Below are 20,430 nucleotides of genomic sequence, written 5' to 3'. Positions count from 1 at the left end.
ATGGAGACCACCACCATGCAACTTACAGGACCTAAAGGTTCTGCTGCTAACATTTTGGGGCAGGTTCCATCCAGGTTCCTTCCATTGGTCTTCTAAAACAATAGCCACTATGAATAATTTTTGCTAAACCCAATAATGTAGACTACCCCCACTATTCTGTACAGAAAAAAATAAATAAATAAATAAACGGAAACTGCAAAGCACAGTGTAAACCCAGCTTTTTCACTCCATAAGTTGTAGAGATCCTTGATTAAAAAGCCTTTGCAGTATTTGCAGTTTTTACATATTAGATTTACTGTATGTCACAGAGGGGTTCATGACTGGCATATAAAGTAGCCTGTAATGAGTCAGTTGTGATTACATCTGAACTATTTGATGCCTGCAATCTAGTAATGAGGTGCCGTAAACTTTTACATCTCTGAGAATCAAGACATTTCCATTCAGGTCAGGGATGATGTCATTGTCAGCTGTTCAATAAGCTGTCTCGCCATTACTTACTCTTCTCTTTCTGCACCAGAGGTTTAGGATGCACAGGGATGCATATTTTTTGTCATTTCCTGTTAAAGATCAGCAATTTGCTTTATGTCTTTTTTTATAGTCCTATAGTTTGTAGGTTTGAATAAAATATTTCACCTATGTGGAGATCATAATATTAACATTAATATTAATATTAACTAATTGTGTTGTGTTGTTGTGCCTTTCCTATAAATGGAAAGCTCTACGGCTCATTAATACATACAGTTTCCAGGGTTCACAGAATGTTTATGCCCCTGCATATACTTGCTCTACTGTGCTTTCTTATTTTTTGAAATTATTTGTTACATGGCCTGTATGATATTAGCGGAAACTGTATCTCATACTTTTGTGGTTACTACAAATGTTTGTTGGATGATATTACATCAATGAAGGTTGGACTTGGTTGATATTGGTTGATTTGAGTCTGGACATTCTACATAATTGTTAAAGGGTTTTTCTGAACAAAACTGATTGATGGCTTTTCTTCAGTATAGGCCATGAACAGCTGATTAACATGATGTCAATGGCCAGTTAGTTCTATGCTGTGATCTGGGCTGGAAGCAATTCAATGAGTTGTGGTTGAGCTGGGGGGTTAATGCAGTTCAGCTACCATTCACTTCAACAGGGACCAAGCTGCAGTTCTAAGCCATTCTTCCACAACGTTTGCCCAGTGCAGCATAGAAAATTAGATGGGACTAGGTATATCACAGTGGTCTGCAACTTATGGACAGATGAACAGAATTTGCCAATACAGTGGACAGTGCTTAGTTCCTTCTGTATTATTTAGTTGAGGTCCAAATCCATCACCCGGAAAGGTTTAACTGTTTGCATGATGTTCTTACTGTAAATAGTCTATTTGATTAAATCAATATATAATGTGACCTGTGTTGTTCACATTTCATTTCTGAATCTTCCATTCATATACCAGTATCACAAACAACTTGGAGATCATTTAGTTGTTCTGTCATTGTGAGAGCTACATACAAACCTTAGCAAGTAACGGTTACTCTGTATGCATCTTGCCTGACGAAGAGCCCAAAAATCTTTTACTAATGAATAAATTATAGATATGCAATCATCACGTTTTTACATTTAATTACTAGCAAAAAATGATCTATCAAAAACTTTCTTTTGCCGTAAAGCTAGCAATTTTTTTCCCTATTTTACTGTTTAATTTATTGTTTAGCAAACAATATTTAAAAGTGTTGAGAGAACTGTAGTTCTTTATGTTTGTTTTATTCAATTACTGAACAAGCCACTTCATATGCTTTTTCTGCAACACAGTTGCATTAAAGAAAAACTGATGAGGATCACAGGCACTAGCCTGAATATAGTGGATTATAGTCCAGATTACTCTCTAATGTTTACCTAATCCAAATCCATCAAGCCTTTCAGCCATTCTGATGCTGTCTGTAAGCGCATTCTCTGTGACCACTACCCAAGTGATGACTCAGCTCCGGACTTGCCTCGTCATACAGGAGGCATCGGCAGAACGATGAATATTGATGAAGGGGCAGGCTGGACGGGAGGGAGATGGTGGCAGTAATACAGCAATGGTAATGCCCCCTTTCATATCTTCTGAAGGGTTAGACTCATTTGGATAAGGTAAATACGGTTATAAAGAGAGCCACCAGCACCCTACTTCTACATATTCATGTTAGTGTGAGTGATCCTCCTATCAATAGGTTAGGAATAGAATGCTGTTTTCTTGAGATCTAGAAAAGAAGCTACCTTAGGCCTCGTTCACATCAGCCTTGGAGCTCCGTTCAGATATTTTTTCTCTCTCGTCAAATCCTTCAAAACAATGGAAACCATACAATCTAATTCGAAGTCAACTCGTTTGTGTCCGTTGGGCACGTACTATTCAGCTAACTTTTTTCTGTCCTAAACAGAGTCTGTGACAGAGCTCTGAACGGTGTGTAAACTAAGTGTAAACTTAGCCTTATTACTGTCTAGTATTTTAATGGAAATAATATAAGGCACCAGAGGTACTATCTCTATTTTTTGCAATGCATGTAGCCCTAAAGTTCTCCATTTGGAGTTTACCATAAGTAACCAAAAATGACTTCAGTAGAAAAATTTAAATCTGCAGTGTTGCATATTTAGCTGCAAAAACATTGTGGTTCCACTGCAAAAAGATTTGTGAAATATGTATTTTCTCATGTGGATTTACATGCAGGTACATTGTGGATTTCTTATGTTTTCTGCCAGGGCACAAAAAAGTCTCAAATTGTTGTACAAGCAACTTTTGCGCAAACAGTTGCAGCTTTTTTACACCAGGAAGCACGCATACTTTATGTTACCACGCACAGGTTAGTTCTCAGTCTTGTGAGTGCTTCATTATATGGGGAATATGTAGGCTTTAGTAGTCCCATCAGAATGCAGTAATACTTCCTTAAATACTAGATAATGTATATTGTATGCAGTGTGAAATTATTTGAGTAGTTATGAAGCAATGTGTGTAAAATATTCTCAAACTATTCTTATAAAAGATTGAAAAACCAAATGCTTTAGGGGAAGTGCTTGCTTTTGGGAATATGGTTTCACTTGGCACATGTGATTAAGTATAAATCATGTCAGAATCAGGTTGTTTTCATACTTATATCCAGGGTTTAGCGTATTCTGCCAGCTAGAAATGTGCTTGAGAATACTGGAGTAACCTTAGTTTGGAGTCATATAAGGTCCCTTCCTTATACTAAGACCTCATATGCTCCCAGGTTTTTTGTTTGTTCAGAAGCATGACTGTCATACTGCAGTGAGTGTTAAGATAAATTTAGTTACTGACTTAAAACTTAATGTGCACATGGGCTGTGCCATCATGCTGTAAAAGCTAATATTGCTGACCCAGTAGTTCTTAACCATAGTAGTGTCTTTTTCTACTCAGGATAAGTTATCAGAAAACTCTATGCCTCTTTTTTTAAAGTAGCTAACTTGCCAACCTATTGGTGAGTTTTTTTTTTGCTTTTGAAGGAGCCTCTCCATTAACTTATCCAATTTGGAAATACAGATTCCTCTTTCAACCTCATTTGACTATAAGCATGCGCTAAATTGCAGCTGCATTGACCAGTGTGCCTGTGAACATCTGTTTTGCTTAGATAGCGGCAGGCTATCTGGTTTTCTCTTGTTTCGGTAGAGTACTTGTGTTTTTGATGAAATGTACAGCCCAGAACTGCATTGATATGAATGACAGTGTGGTTTTCATCTTCACTCCAGCTGTAACTTGTGCAGCAATTGACAATAAGATGCGCTGTAGCTGAAGTTAAGTTAAAATCCGCACTGACTTGCATGTTAGTGCATGTCGGATGCATTTCATCCACAGTGTGAGAACCGAACTATTGAGGTATGAAAGGCAAATACGTTAACATAAAAAACATCTGTTTCACTGAGATACAGTAGGACAGTGCCAATGAAATAGCAGCAACAGATTGGAAGTGTTGTTTGTTTTGGTATCATGACTGGTTGGTAACCTGACCTGGGAAGAACAGTGTTTTGATAACAAATAAGTTGAAATATGTCTCAGGGAATCAGTTTATAAGAAACATTTAGGGCCCATTCACACAAATTAAACTACCTGATAATATTCCAGGCAGATACTTTATCTCCTGTGGTATTGCTCAGACATGCACAATCTCCATAGACAGCAATGCATTTCTGTTTGGAATTCTCCGCTGCGGAAATTTCACAGTCAAAAATTCAGTACTGTGAATGGGCCCTTATTATTTATTAGGGGTTGTGGAGGTAAATTCCTTATTCTCTATGCAGAAAACACTAACCATTCTCCCATTTTTGGGAGAAAATAAAATAGTATAGCCTGTCTTGCCATTTATTCTTTTGTCATAAAGAAATGTGGGTTACTTGGAGCAGCCCACTTATCTTTACCATATACTATCAAAATCAGTAAATTAAACAAAGAATTAATTACTAATAATAAAAGCTGTGAAAAAATAAAATAGAAAAAAAACACTGTGAAATGTGTTTTCTCCTTCCGTACTGTAGAGCTGCCACAACACTAGTCGAGTCTTATTTGCTTCCTGAGAAAGGGGTAAACAGTGTGAGATGCTGCCAGGCTGATGTGCTCCAGAATGGGTGGACCATGTTTTTCTTGTTATTATACTTCAGTGTAAACAAAAGACTTGGAACAGCTCCAGACAACTGTGTTTAAACAGACAACCTGTATATTTACTATAAAGCCAATCATATGTGGATATGTGTTACAGCCACAGACTTTGCAAACAGGTTAAGAAATCAAGCACACAGCCATGCAGTCACCATAGACAGGTATAAGTAGTAGTATGGGCCGTACTGAAGAGGTCAGTGGCTATAAATGTGGCATTTATTTAGGATACCACCTTTGTCACAAGTCAGTTTATGAACTTTCTGATCTGAACTGTAAATGTAATTATGGTGAGGTATAAGTATCTAGAAGTCATGGTAATTCAGCTATGAAGGATCACAACAGCTGAACGCAAAAGAGTACTTAGTATAGATACTGTTTATAATCTATTGTACTGTTGTAATAAAAAAAATTCCCAACAACCTATGGAAGTGACATGAGCACGATAACTTTGTAAAGTATCCACATACTTTTGACCATTTAGTGTATTTTACATATTACATGACTGCAGGTATGTTGTCAGATATAGTTGTTCATAGGATGTTTAGGCTAATGTTTTGAATTATATCATCATTAAAAAATAAAATAAAATAACCAAACTTAGGAGTGCTATTCCCTTCCTTGACTCTAAATGGTCCAATTGCCGAAGGTCTAAAATATAGCACCTTGAAAACCATGATACCTAATAGCATTGGTGCATTAGTACTACGCTAGAGTCAATTTTATGTTGCTCTGTGTCTCCTTTAAAGGGGTACTCCAGTGGAAAAAAGTTTAATCAAATCAACTGGTGCCAGAAAGTTAAATAGATTTGTTAATTACCATATTGAGAAGAAATAGTCAGCTGGCTCCTTGGCTGGATGATGGCCTCAGGTGAGTAGCCGTACTGCAGACTATCCAGTGCCCGTGTCTGGTAGTGAGATATGTGAACAACCCTTATGTAAGAAGAAAGACAGGGCAGCCAGGACACTTCTTGTATACACTGCAGCTTTATTGCTTGGAGCAGGGATACACGAGGATGCACAAACCAACAGCGCGCTTGTTTCATGTCACTATAACGCTTTTTCAAGGTAAGTTGGGAAGGGGGGGTGGTACAACCCCTTAACCCTTCGTGCCCACACACAAGGTAATCCGTTTGAAATGAACAACAAGAGAAAAAGGGATAACATATAATCGTTACATAGTGTACAGGCACAAATTACAAAAAACAACAAATAACATGCATTAGAAGAACATCTACAGGAAGGTTGACAGGTCATTCCTGTGATTCAAACCTAAACGACCGGTGGCTCCCGTCCGTATAATCCACCTAGCTTCAGCCTGCAGTAATCTGGTGTGCCTATCCACACTGTCATCTGAATTGTTTATTCGTTGCAAACCTAAGTAGAGGACTCCCGTTATGTCTCAATCATGTCTGTATTTCATATGTGCTATAAAGCATTGTATTGAATAGAAGTGTTCTTGTACCCTATGAAAAAGAGGGTGTATGGTTTTACCAATATAAAAAAGCATACAAGGACAAATAATGGCGTAAACAATAAAATTGGATCTGAAAGTCATGAGATCCAACTGTATGTACCAGCATGTCTCTAAATGGTTACAGAAAGAGCACTTCCTGGTCCTGGGGAACGACACCAGGAGAAGTCCCTATCTGTTTGCAATAAATGCCAATTCTTGTTAATTGTGTGTTTTATTAAGTTAGCAACAGGGTTAAATTCAAATGAAAAAATTGCACGTTTTAGTTTTTTTTTCTTGTTGCATTTCCAGGCCCCAAAGATGAACTCTCTGCGCTCTTGAGTTCTAGCCCTATCAAAGGCATGTTGTATTGAAGAGTGCAGGTACCCCCTCAATCTTAGCTTATCTATCAGGGCAAAGGAGTGTTCAATGAGTGTGGCATAGTCAGAATTGTTCCTATGTAGACTAAGGAATTTGCCATACAGTAGGGCTTTTGTATCATGAGGAGGATGGTGACTTGTATATGCCAGCAAGGAGTTGGTCGTTGTTGGTTTTTGATATCCCCTCACATTAATTGTGCCATGTTCTAATAACAATTCTAAATCTAAGAATTGGACCCTATTGCCACCAAAATTGGCTGTAAACTGCATGTTAATATTGTTTGTATTGATGTATTCCAAAAATGTTTTTCCATCAGTTAAAAATTGGTTGACACAATGGCAGTTAGGATCTACCAAGGATCTGCCAAGGTGAAACAGGTTGGAGTGCCTTATGGAATAGTTTAACATGTATTTGTTCAAAGATGTAGAAATCCTAAAAGAAAACTTTCTTTTAATGTCTAGTTGTCATGCTGTTAGTAATATTCACTAATGTATTATTTCATAGAAAATGTGACAACATAATAAGCCTGAATTTCAGAGTAATCCAATAAAATAATCTTCTTGGAATTTAGCCCAAATGTATCTGTAATATGACCAATAGAAGAAAGTCTTTTCATGTCAGTTACCAGCATTATTTACTACAAGCTAATAGCTACATCTCTGACCTTTACTGATGTGACGCATTACAATTAGATAATACTTCTAATGGTCCGAAAGAATATCATTCAGGGGTTAGTTACTTTAGGAATGAGATATAACCTTATTTACCTTTTTATATGAGAATATTTTTATTTTTTTATATAATTGTTTGGTGCAAATGCACAAACCGTCATTTAAGAGTAGATGTATTTGACATGTGAATCAATGTAAAATGCTAACTATCAAAATGTTTTTTGTCACTTTATGATGATTTCTAATGTATTCTGATACTGACTCTTTTTAGGAGTCAGAAGTGCTAAAACGTATCTGCAAACTGATAAATATTTAATTCGGATCTGCTGCTCTTTGTTTCTTTAAAGGGGTATTCCGGCCATAGACATCTTATCCCCTATCCAAAGGAATTCCCTTTGGCATCCCCTCCCATAGACATGAATGGAGGGGGCGTGGTGTGACGTCACGTCTTCAGTCCTGGAAACACAGAGGTTTCCGAGACAGGAGCAGCATCCCAGCACAGAATGCCGGGTGCTGCAACAGCAGCCCCCTGCAATCAGGCAACTTATCCCCTATTCTTTGGATAGGGGATAAGATGTCAATGGCAGGAATACCCCTTTAACTCATTTTCTTTATACTGCTCTTGCATATTTTATGATTAGATAGAAGCAACTGAAATCAGTTCTGTAATATACATTTTTTTGTATTTGAATATTTCTGTTTAGGTGTGTATTTACACTCTAGGAGGTTCAGAGCAGTTTTCTATTCTCCCTGGGTAGGGAATGGTTAATGCTCTGAACAAATGAGAACTCGGGTGTGTCTATTTTAAGCCAGACTTCTCCTGCATTCATTGCTGGTTATCTTGTGCAATACAGTGATCCCTCAACTTATAATGGCCTCAACATACAATAGTTTCAACATGCAATGGTCTTTTCTGGAACATTGTAACTTAAAACCAGACTCAACATACAATGCTACAGACAGTCCAGATCTGTAAAAACGTGTCAATGGCTTGAAGAACTGACCAATTAGAATGGGCATTTTACTGGTAAAACACCTGTATTACTGAAGTGTATGCACTGACTGGCTGTCTGGTAGCACCCCCTACAGTACAGGGTGGTACTACCTGTCCTGTACTACTCTTTACCTGTGCCAGGGTAAGATGCTCCTGTTGACACCAGGTGAGGGCGGCTCTATTTTACTTTTTTAGGACATTGTGTACTGTACAGGACCCTGAAGAAGCTCATGTCCTCTACATAGACAGCGATTTTCAGCTTCCAGCAGCTCTGTCTTACATTAATATGTAAGGACTTGCTTTATCTGTATTAGTTATCTACTTATTTTTCTTTAATCTTCACTTTTCCTCTTTTTGGATTACATTTTGGGGCTTCAGAACCAACTACCAGGTTTCCATAGAGTTATGATCTCAACATACAATGGTTTTAACAAACAATGGTTGTCCTGGAACCAATTAATATTGTAACTTGAGGGACCACTGTACTCTATGTCTGTTCAGTTTAATGCCACTATGTCTGTTTGTGCAATATTCTGACTAGTGCTGGGCAGTATACCGGTTCATACCAAATACCGGTGTGTTTTTTGTGTAGGATATGAACTTTTCCCTATACCGCAATACCGGTCGTGCTCCCCCCCCCCCCCCCCTCGAATGAATGAATCAGCTGCAGCACTGTCCCCACATTGGAGAACTAATCATGTTACTCGCAGACGCTGGAAATGAATGAGTTGTGAGCCGCAGGCGCAGGACTTCTGTTTGGAAAACGTAAGCTGTCACCTCCCCCTGCAAGCGCAGAAAGCCAGTGGGCCGCGGGCGCTGCAGAGCTTCTGATCAGCAGAGAAGAGGGTCATATATGATTAGTTCCCCAGCGCACTGCGGCTGATAATTCATAAGGGGGGGCATAGGAGGAAATGAGTGAAAAAAAATACTGTCAAATACCATGGAACCAATGTGAACAGTGTCCTATGTTTCCATATCAGTTTGCCTGTTTATATTCTGCCCTGTTAGTATTTGTATCCTGTTTGGTATATCTGGTTGTCTAGTAGTTTTCCGATTCTGTTCTGGCCTGTGACCAACTATGTATATTATGTGCTTTTACGCCATTGCACTTTAGTGCAAGCCGGGACCGGTTGGAAGTTGTCGATTCGCCACTTAGGGTGCATGGGCAAATTCTTTGTGAATTTCCATTACAGATTTTAATCTGCATAACAAATCATATGTTTATTAATGTGTTATGCTATTTTACTGAGTCAGGGCTGTAAACAGAACAATAGGTACTCTGTACAAAATCTGAAAGAAAAAAAACTCTGAGGCATATGTGTGGTGTGCCCCATAGCTTGCTACAGGTGCTTGAACACTTAGAGCCCATTCATACTACGGAATATCCGCCCAGAGAAATCCCAGGCAAACATTTTGGACAACATTTATCATTGTCTTTAGACTGTTTTTTTGTGTGGCAATACACATGATATGGAAGATTTTTATGAACTGGGCCTTTTTTGTGAAAAGGCGCAAAGCCACTGAAAAGTCTCTTAAACTATACCTGCACAAAATGTATCAAATGCTCTGTGACCATTTAATACATTTGGTGCTCCTACATATTACCAGCACACAAAAAAAAAAGATGTAGAAAAATACTTCACTAACACCTACAATGATAACTGCCGGCCTTTGTGTGCAGGTAGTGCCACCTAAATCAAACAGCAATAGGACTGCATCGACGCGCACAGTCCCCATTAACAGAACATGTTCATTCTTTTGTCAGAATCCAGATTTTAAGTTTAATTCTGCTGAAGAAATTCTGCAGTGTGTACAGTGCAGCAGAATTTAATTGAGAACAATGGAAGGCCGCTACATTGTAATTTCTGAGCAGAATCTCTTTGATCTGAATTTCTCTAGCGTAAATAGGCCCTTAGGTTTCTCATAAAGTTTGTTAGATATGTCACAAGATGTGAAAATTTGCTGCAGAAAGGGGAGTATAACTGTAATATATCTTAGACTACTACAAGTTTAAAAGAAAGATAAAGTGGAGCTGGAGAGGTTTTAAGATGGGCAACCAGAGAAATACATGGAATAGGAGGACTACAGTACCCAGAAAGATTTAGGATTATTTAGTTTAGAAAAAAAACGGCTAAGAGGTGATCAAATAACTATGTATAAATATATCAGGGGACAGTACAGAGATCTCTCCCATGATCTATTTATACCCAGGATTTTCTCTATAACAAGGGGGCATCCCCTGTGTCTAGAGGAAAGAAGGTTTCTACACCAGCACAGACGGGGATTGTTTACTGTAAGAGGATTGAGACTATGGAACTCTCTGGCAGAGGAACTCAATAAAAGAGTTCACTAGGTACTCCGGTGAAAAACATGTTTTTAAATGAACCAGAGTGGTGCCAGAAAGTTAAACAGATTTGTAAATTACTTCTATTAAAAAATCTTAATCCTTCCAGTACTTTTCAGCTGCTGTATGCTTCACAGGAAGTCTTTCTTTCTGGAGCTTTTTCAGTCTGACCACAGTGCTCTCTGCTGCCACCTCTGTCCATATCAGGAACTGTCCAGAGCAGGATAGGTTTGCTATGGGGATTTGTTTGTACTATGGACAGTTCCTGACACTGACAGAGGTGTCAGCAGAGAGTACTGTGGTCAGACAGAAAATAACTCCAGAAAGAAATTCAACTTCCTCTGTAGTATACAGCAGCTGATAAGTACTGGAAGGATTAAGATTTTTAAAAATAAGTCATTTACAAATCTGTATAACTTTCTGGCACCAGTTGATTAAAAAATAAAATAAAAAATTCCACCGGAGCACTCCTTTAACCCCTTAAGGACCGGAGGTTTTTCCGTTTTTGCATTTTCGTTTTTTGCTCCTTGCCTTTAAAAAATCATAACTCTTTCAAATTTACACCTAAAAATCCATATGATGGCTTATTTTTTGCGCCACCAATTCTACTTTGTAATGACGGCAGTCATTTTGCCCAAAAATCTATGGTGAAGCGGGAAAAAAAATCATTGTGCGACAAAATTGAAAAAAAAAACGCTGTTTTGTAAATTTTGGGGGCTTCCGTTTCTACGTAGTACATTTTTCGGTAAAAATGACACCTGATATGTATTCTGTAGGTCCATACGATTAAAATGATACCCTACTTATATAGGTTTGATTTTGTCGGACTTCTGGAAAAAATCATAACTACATGCAGGAAAATTAATACGTTTAAAATTGTCATCTTCTGACCCCTATAACTTTTTTATTTTTCCGTGTATGGGGCGGTATGAGGGCTCATTTTTTGCGCCGTGATCTGAAGTCTTTAACGGTACCATTTTTGCATTGATAGGACTTATTGATCACTTTTTATTCATTTTTAAATGATATAAAAAGTGACCAAAAATGCACTATTTTGGACTTTGGAATTTTTTTGCGCACACGCCATTGACCGAGCGGTTTAATTAATGATATATTTTTATAATTCGGACATTTCCGCACGCGGTGATACCACATATGTTTATTTTTATTTTTATTTACACTGTGTTTTTTTTATTGGAAAAGGGGGGTGATTCAAACTTTTAATAGGGGAGGAGTTAAATGATCTTTATTCACTTTTTTTTTCACTTTTTTTTTGCAGTGTTATAGGTCCCATAGGGACCTATAACACTACACACACTGATCTTCTATGTTGATCACTGGTTTCTCATAAGAAACCAGTGATCAACGATTCTGCCGGATGACTGCTCATGCCTGGATCTCAGGCACTGAGCAGTCATTCGGCGATCGGACAGCAAGGAGGCAGGAACAGCTGGTCCTGTCAGCTGTTCGGGATGCCGCGATTAGCCGCGGCTATCCCGAACAGCCCGACTGAGCTAGCCGGGAACTTTCACTTTTAGCCGCGCGGCTCAGCTTTGAGCGCGCAGCTAAAGGGTTAATAGCGCGCGGCGCCGCGATCGGCACTGCGCGCTATTAGAGGCGGGTCCCGGCTTCACTATGACGCCGGGCCCGCCATGATATGTGTAACCCCGCGTTATATCAGAAGAGCAGGACCAAGGACGTACCGGTACGTCCTTGGTCCTTAAGGGGTTAAGTGCATTTCTAGATAGGTTATGGATACTAGGTTTATTGGGACAGAACATTGATCCAGGGATTTATGCTAAATGGTGAATAGTTGTTGATAGTGTTGCATTCTGTGTGATTGGTTTGAAGATTTTAATTAAAAGGGAATCTCTCAGGAGATTTATGCTGCCCTAAGGGAAGCATTCAATTCTGATAGGCTCCCTCCTTACCATAAAATATTTTGTAGGCAGGGGCCAAGTCTTGGGGGAAAAAATGTGGGAACTCGCCAAGATTTCCACCGAAGGGCTGGTCCTGCAGGACTCCAGCTAATGGGAACAAGGTTCCTGCTGAGGAAAATGTACAGGAACTCCATTCCCATGCATTCCTGAAGGTCTTTAGCCCTGGTTGTAGTGTATGTTCACACATTCATATTTTTCCCTCTATGGGTAGAAAAATCTGCAGTAAAATATGCACATGTTTTATGTACAGGAAATGCTGCAGTGTTTTAGAGAACATGTATGAGCCAGGTACAGGAGGTGGCGGCTGGCGGCACTTTTTCAGCCCTGCCCTCCCAAACTCAACTTGACTGACAGGTATTTTCCATTCCAGAGTAAAATGTAGTTCTTTAACATAAGGGAGAATGTAGTGATTTCATGCTTCCGATGGCTAGGCTGGCATAAATCTATTGACAGGGTTTTCTTAATTCCTAGAGGATGCGAGACGTACATGTACATCGCTGTGCCTGGGTACTTCCTGGCGCACAGCAACGACATGATGAATGAAACAAGCCGACTACTGTTATTAGCAGTTGTGATGTCACAGATGATCGCAAGCATCAGTGGATTCATCAGAGCACGAGTGTGGGTCCGATGAGTTAAAAAGGCATCCAGAGCTCGGCTTACCTATGCATAGCACTGAACAGCAATATCAATCAAATGATTGCTATTAAAAAAAAAAAAATTACGAAAAGTAATAAAATGTATTAAAAAAAGGAAATAAGTCCCTTGCACCAATAAAAAAATTAGATCACCCTTTTTCCCATTTTATAATTAAACAATGTAAAATAAATAAACATATTATTAGTATCACTGCATGCGGAAATGTCTGAATGATAAAATATAATGATTCTGTACGGTGAACAGCGTAAACATAAAAAAAATGGGGAAATGTAACATTTACTTATTTTGTTAAAAAAGTTAAACTTTTTTTTAAAGCAGTGCAATAGCAGTATAATAATAAAATTGTGTAATCATGGGTTTTATTTTAATCATATTGACCCACAGCATAAATTGAATAATTTTCTTCTTTGAAAATATACAAACTGTTGCTACATACATCAGAGCACCACTATCAGCATACCTTGCTGCATCTATATCCAGCATACATTCCCGTATACCCATTGCTTCAAGCAGTGCCGTGTTACCCTTCTTTGTGAACTATAAATTTAATAGGCCTCATTTAGTAAGAGTTGGGGGGAATTTAGTTTTTTTGTTTCGGACATGTATTTTTCTATGGTATTTACTATTATATTTTGTAACTGGTGATTTTACCCACGTTTTGCTATTTTTACACCTGCTCTGAGCTGTCGGATTTTCCTGAGCTCAAATCCACCACATTTTATGGGGAGACATCACTAAATTTGTAGGTTCCTTTTGAAAATGTAGGGTTTTATAGACACACCCCTTTTCCTGATAGCCATGCCCCTTTTTAGGGTTTTCTGAGTAAAGTGGAGAATTAATAGGGTTTTTTGGATTTTTTTTGTTGGAAATTCTGTAGCATGACATGCATGAAACCCTACAAAATCTACTCCTAAAGCATTAGTAAGGCTGGGTTCACATTTATCAGTTGTCTGGCATAGTTTCCCTCCGGCCCGTACCGAAGGGAAACTGATGCTAGAACTGATCCCATTCATTTGAATGGGATTGTTTACAATCAGACAGCATCTCAATTTTGATGCAGGATGGTTGGACACGCGGAAGTGCACCAGACAGGGGAATCAATGGTTGCGGATGCCATACAACTGATGACAAGTTGTCATCAGTTGTGACATCAGTTGCGTCCAGACCAGCACCTATGCCGGATGCCAGACATATTTGAACCCAGCCTAAATGAGGTCCAATATGTCAGTTTTACTGCAAAGTATACTGTGTGAAAGTGAATATTTTTTGGGTGCGCCATACATTTTATGGTAAAATAAAATTCACAAAAAGTCACCCAGATGTAAACCTCTAAGCATATGAGAAAATGATCCCGCCCCATACAAACACATGGAGAAATAATGGTATATGTTTGAATGTGTTTTCTTGGTATACAGTTGTAAACATCTTACATACTGCAGGCAAAAAATGTGATGTAAATAAAGCATATGAATCACATGCCACGTATTGGAGTAGCATAGCCACTACTTTGTACATCTGCAGACAAAGTTGCTCTGCTTTAAAGGAGTACTCCACCCCTAGACATCTTATCCCCTATCCTTTGGATAGGGGATAAGATGTCTGATGGTGGGGGTCCCGCCGCTGGGGACCCCCGCATTCTACCATGCAGCACCCACCTGTAACAGCTTCCGAAATCGCTGGAGGCTAATACCATCACGACCACGGGGACGTAAGATCGTGACGTCACGACTCCGCCCCTGTGTGACGTCACACCCCACCCCCTCAAGTCAAGTCTATGGGAGGGGGTGTGACAGCTTTCACGCCCCCTCCCATAGACTTGCATTGAGGGGGTGGGTGTGACGTGACACGGGGCGGAGTCATGACATCACGATCTTACGTCCCCGTGGTCGGAATGGTTCCGGAAGCCCTTACAGGTGGGTCCCGCATGGTAGAATGCGGGGGTCCCCAGCGGCGGGACCCCCGCCATCATACATCTTATCCCCTATCCTTTGAATAGGGGATAAGATGTCTAGGGGCGGAGTACCCCTTTAAGACAGCAGGAGAAATAGGCAAAGGCTAAGCAGGGGTTTAGGCAATGCATGGAGCACATGCAAACCAGCTGCTTCATACAGCTGGGAGAGAAGGGGCCCCATTCTGGAGATCACGCGGATCCCAGAGGTTAGACTCCTATCCTGTGGATTTGGGATACATTTTTATGGGTTGGAATATCTCTTTAAGATAGAGCTTAGTTTATTTAGCAGCTGTTTATCTACATTAATGCTCAGGTACTCTCAGGAGTTGGAGTCAGTCAGGAATGTCACTCAACAAAAGTTTCTTCACTTCGAACTCTCCTCAGATCTTATATTTGGCTGCCATAAGCAGAACTACTTGTTTATAAGCAAATAATGACGTTCACTGAACAGCACATACTTATCCTTTATTCCGTATTAACTACACTGCTCAAAAACATAAAGGAAAAACTAAGATAACACATCCTAGATCTGAATGAATGAACTAATCATATAAAATACTTTTGTCTTTACATAGTTGAATGTGCTGACAGCAAAATCACACAAAAATTATCAATGAAATTTATCAACCCATGGAGGTCTGGATATGGAGTAACACTCAAAATGAAAGTGGAAAACCACATCACAGGCTGATCCAACTTTGATGTAATGTCCTTAAAACAAGTCAAAATGAGGCTCAGTAGTGTGTGTGGCCTCCATGTGTACGCATGACCTCCCTACAATGCCTTGGCATGCTCCTGATGAGGTGGCAGATGGTCTCCTGAGGGGTGTCCTCCCAGACCTAGACTAAAGCATCCACCAACTCCTGGACAGTCTGGGGTGCAATGTGGCATTGCTGGATGGAGCGAGACATGATGTCCCAGATGTGCTCAATCGAATTCCGGTCTGGGGAACGGGCGGGCCAGTCCATAGCATCAATGCCTTCCTCTTGCAGGAACTGCTGACACACTCCAGCCACATGAGGTCTAGCATTGTCTTGCATTAGGAGGAACCCAGGGCCAACTGCACCAGCATATGGTCTCACAAGGGGTCTAAGGATCTCATCTCGGTACCTAATGGCAGTCAGGCTCCCTCTGGCAAGCACATAGAGGGCTGTGCGGCCCCCCAAAGAAATGCCACCCCACACCGTTACTGACCCACCACTAAATCGGTCATGCTGCAGAATGTTGCAGGCAGCAGAACGTTCTCTACGGCGTCTCCAGACTCTGTCACGTCTGTCACATGTGCTCAGTGTGAACCTGCTTTCCTCTGTGAAGAGCACAGGGTGCCAGTGACGAATTTGCCAATTTTGATGTTCTCTGGCATTTGCGAAACGTCCTGCATGGTGTTTGGCTTAAAGCACAACCCCCACCTGTGGACGTTGGGCCCCCATGAAGTCTGTTTCGGACTGTTGAGTGGACACATACACATTTATACACATTTTGCAGGGCTCTGGAAGTGCTCCTCCTGCTCCTCATTGCACAAAGGCATAGGTAGCTGTCCTGCTGCTGGGTTGTTGCCCTCCTACGGCCTCCTCCACATCTCCTGATGTACTAGCCTGTCTCCTGGTAGCGCCTTCATGTTCTGGACACTACGATGACAGACACAGCTTATTGCTACAGCTCGCATTGATGTGTCATCCTGGATAAGCTGCACTACCTGAGCCACTTGTGTTGGTTGTAGACTCCGTCTTATGCTACCACTAGAGTGAAAACACCACCAGCATTTAAAAGTGACCAAAACATCAGCCAAGAAGCAAAAGAACTGAGAAGTGGTCTGTGGTCACCACCTGCAGAACCACTCCTTTATTTGGGGTGTCTTGCTAATTGCCTATAATTTCCACCTGTTGTCTGTTCCATTTGCACAACAGCGTGTGAAATTGATTGTCAGTCAGTGTTGCTTCCTGAGTGGACAGTGTGATTTCACAGAAGTGTGATTGACTTGGAGTTACATTGTGTTGTTTAAGTGTTCCTTTTATTTTTTTGAGCAGTGTATGTTTCACAAAACCACTTTGTGGTAAAGAAATAAGTTAAAATTGTAATGTTTTCTTTTTATTTATTTATTTTTATTTTACTGCTGTTTTTTTCCACAAAGAACACTTACCACCTATCTAAGGGCATGTTCACACAGCGGAATTCTTGCGAAATTCTGTGAGTGGAATTCCGCAAGTGAAATTCCGCACAGTGAACATTAGCATCTGTATGAATGTGTCTTCCGCGAGACCCGTTCATACTGCAGAATTTCAGTGGCTTACAATATGTGGACTACAGTACCCAGAAAGATGATCAGAATTAGGGTTATTTAGTTTAGAAAAAAGAAGGCTTAGGGGAGACCTAATAACTATGTATAAATATATCAGGGGACAGTACAGTGATCTCTCCCATGATCTATTTATACCCAGGACTGTATCTATAACTAGTGTTGAGCATAGGCCATATTTGAATTCGCGATATTTTGCGAATATATGGACGAATGTTCGTCATATATTCGCTAAATTCACATATCCGTAATATTCACGTTTTATTTACGCATATGCGAAAATTTGCATATGTGAAAATTCTCATGTGAAAATTTGCGTATGTGAAAACTAGCATATAAAAAATTTGCATATGTGAAAATTTGCATATGCAAATTTTTGCATATAAGAAAATTCCCATATGCAAATTTTCACATATACGAAAATTCGCACGCCAGTCTCACGCCGTAGTATTAGGATAAAAACAAGCAATCTCCAGGTAGCAGAGCGGGATCAATGGAAGCGCTGAGACCAGATAAGAAGTTAAAAGGATTTACATTTTCACATGCCTGAGGAAGCGGGTGACCGTGAAACGCGTTGCATTATGGGAAATAAATCCTTTTAACTTCTTATCTGGTCTCAGCGCTTCCATTGATCCCGCTCTGCTACCTGGAGATTGCTTGTTTTTTATCATGATTCTATTTCAGCGGGACGAAGCTGCAGAGGCCCTTTGATGATACACCCTGTTCCATTGTTGTACTTGGTTGGAGTACAACTTCATGTGGTAAGCGCAATTCACACTTAGCGTTACCAACTCACCTTTGGTGTTACACTACGGAGCGCATCCGTTTGTGCTTTTTTATTTCAGCCGTAGTATTAGAGCCTTCTTTACACCACACAAGCTGGAAGCAGAGAGGGATGATCACGGTGATGTGTACTGTGAAAAAAAAAAGAATATTCGTAATTGCGAATATATAGTGCTATATTCGCGAATATTTGCGAATATGCGATATTCGCAAATAAAATTTGCATTACGAATATTCGCGAGCAACTCTATCTATAACAAGGGGGCATCCTCTACGTTTAGAGGAAAGAAGGTTTCTACACCAGCACAGACGGGGGTTCTTTACTGTAAGAGCAGTGAGACTATGGAATTCTCTCCCGGAGGAGGTGATCATGGGGAACTTGGTAAAAAAAAAAGTTCAAAAGGGGTCTGGATGCATTTTTGGAGAGTAAGGCTAGGTTCAGACTACGGAATTTCCGACAGAAATTCAGTCATAAAATTTCCGTCCGAAATTCCACTTGCTAAAATGTATAGTGTAGTGAATGGGTTTCCGTTCACAAATTCACACTTCGGAATTTGTGAAGCGGAAAATCCGCTTAGAAAATCCGCTTAGAAATTTCCGCCTGAAGAAAGGCGGTGCTCTTTCTTCTGGCGGAAATCCGTGCGGAACACATTGCAGTCTATTGGAGACTGCAGTGTCCGCACGGTCCTAGCGCTGACTGATTCAGCTGGCGCTGGCCGCACGCGGAATCTCCGGGCGGAAATTTTCTGCCGCAGCTCAAACTGCCAGCGAGAAACTACTGTGAACCCCTGCCCGTGTGACTGTACTCTAAAAACACTACTATAACACAAAATAAAATAAAAAGTAAAAAACACTACATATACACATACCCCTACACAGCCCCCCTCCCCAATAAAAATGAAAAACGTCTGGTACGCCACTGTTTCCAAAACGGAGCCTCCAGCTGTTGCAAAACAACTACTCCTAGCATTACCAGATAGCCACTGACTGTCCAGGCATGCTGGGAGTTTTACAACAGCTGGAGGCACCCTGTTTGGGAATCACTGGCATAGAATACCACTATGTCCACCCCTATGCAAAATTTGCTTCCAAAAAGCCAAATGTGACTACTCCTCTTCTGAGACCTGTAGTGCGCCAGCAGAGCACTTTTTACCCCCATATGTTGTGTTTTCTGAATCGGGAGAAATTGGGCTTCAAATTTTGGGGGGTATTTTCTGCTATTACCCTTTTTAAAAATGTAAACTTTTTGGGAAAACAAGCATTTTAGGTCAAATTATTATAATTTTTTTTACATTTGCAAAAGTCATGAAACACCTGTGGGGTATTAAGGCTCACTTTATCCCATGTTACATTCCCAGAGGGGTCTAGTTTCCAGAATGGTATGCTATGTGTTTTTTTTTTTTTTCTGTTCTGGCACCATAGGGGCTTCCTAAAGGTGACATGCCCCCCAAAAACCATTTCAGAAAAATGTACTCTCCAAAATCCCCTTGTCGCTCCTTCCCTTCTGAGCCCTCTACTGCGCCCGCCGAACGCTTTACATAGACATATGAGGTATGTGCTTACTCGAGAGAAATTGGGTTTCAAATCCAAGTAAAAATTTTCTCCTTTTTACCCCTTGCAAAAATTCAAAAATTGGGTCTACAAAAACATGCGAGTGTAAAAAATGAAGATTGTGAATTTTCTCCTTCACTTTGCTGCTATTCCTGTGAAACACCTAAAGGGTTAAAACACTTACTGAATATCATTTTGAATACTTGGGGGGGGGGGGGTGCAGTTTTTATAATGGGGTCATTGATGGGGTATTTCTAATATGAAGACCCTTCAAATCCACTTCAAAACTCAACTGGTCCCTGAAAAATATTGAGTTTGAAAATTTTGTGAAAAATTGGAAAATTGCTGCTGAACTTTGAAGCCCTCTGATGTCTTCAAAAAGTAAAAACATGCCAACTTCATGATGCAAACATAAAGTAGACATATTGTATATGTGAATCAAAAAAACATTTATTTGTAATATACATTTTCCTTACAAGCAGAGAGCTTCAAAGTTAGAAAAATGCTAAATTTTTAAATTTTTTATCAAATTTTGGGATTTTTCACCAAGAAAGGATGCAAGTTACCATAAAATTTTACCACTATGTTAAAGTAGAATATGTCACGAAAAAACTGTCTCGGAATCAGAATGATAACTAAAAGCATCCCAGAGTTATTAATGTTTAAAGTGACAGTGGTCAGATGTGCAAAAAATGCTCTGGTCCTTAAGGCCCAAATGGTCTTGGTCCTTAAGGGGTTAATTCTCTGTACAAAATGAAATGTAACACATTTGCTAAA

General features: G+C 39.9%; 1 protein-coding gene across 6 annotated transcripts in view; it reads left to right on the top strand.

Moving 5' to 3' along the window:
• Positions 1-20,430, top strand: part of COBL (cordon-bleu WH2 repeat protein) — a 612,569-nt gene that overhangs the window by 347,368 nt on the left and 244,771 nt on the right. The gene's annotated exons all lie outside the window — the stretch shown is intronic.

This window comes from Hyla sarda, chromosome 5, assembly GCF_029499605.1.
Source record: "Hyla sarda isolate aHylSar1 chromosome 5, aHylSar1.hap1, whole genome shotgun sequence".
In the NCBI taxonomy this organism is placed as follows: domain Eukaryota; kingdom Metazoa; phylum Chordata; class Amphibia; order Anura; family Hylidae; genus Hyla; species Hyla sarda.
Note: the sequence above shows the minus strand (reverse complement) of the source record. Positions and strands in the feature narration are given on the sequence as shown.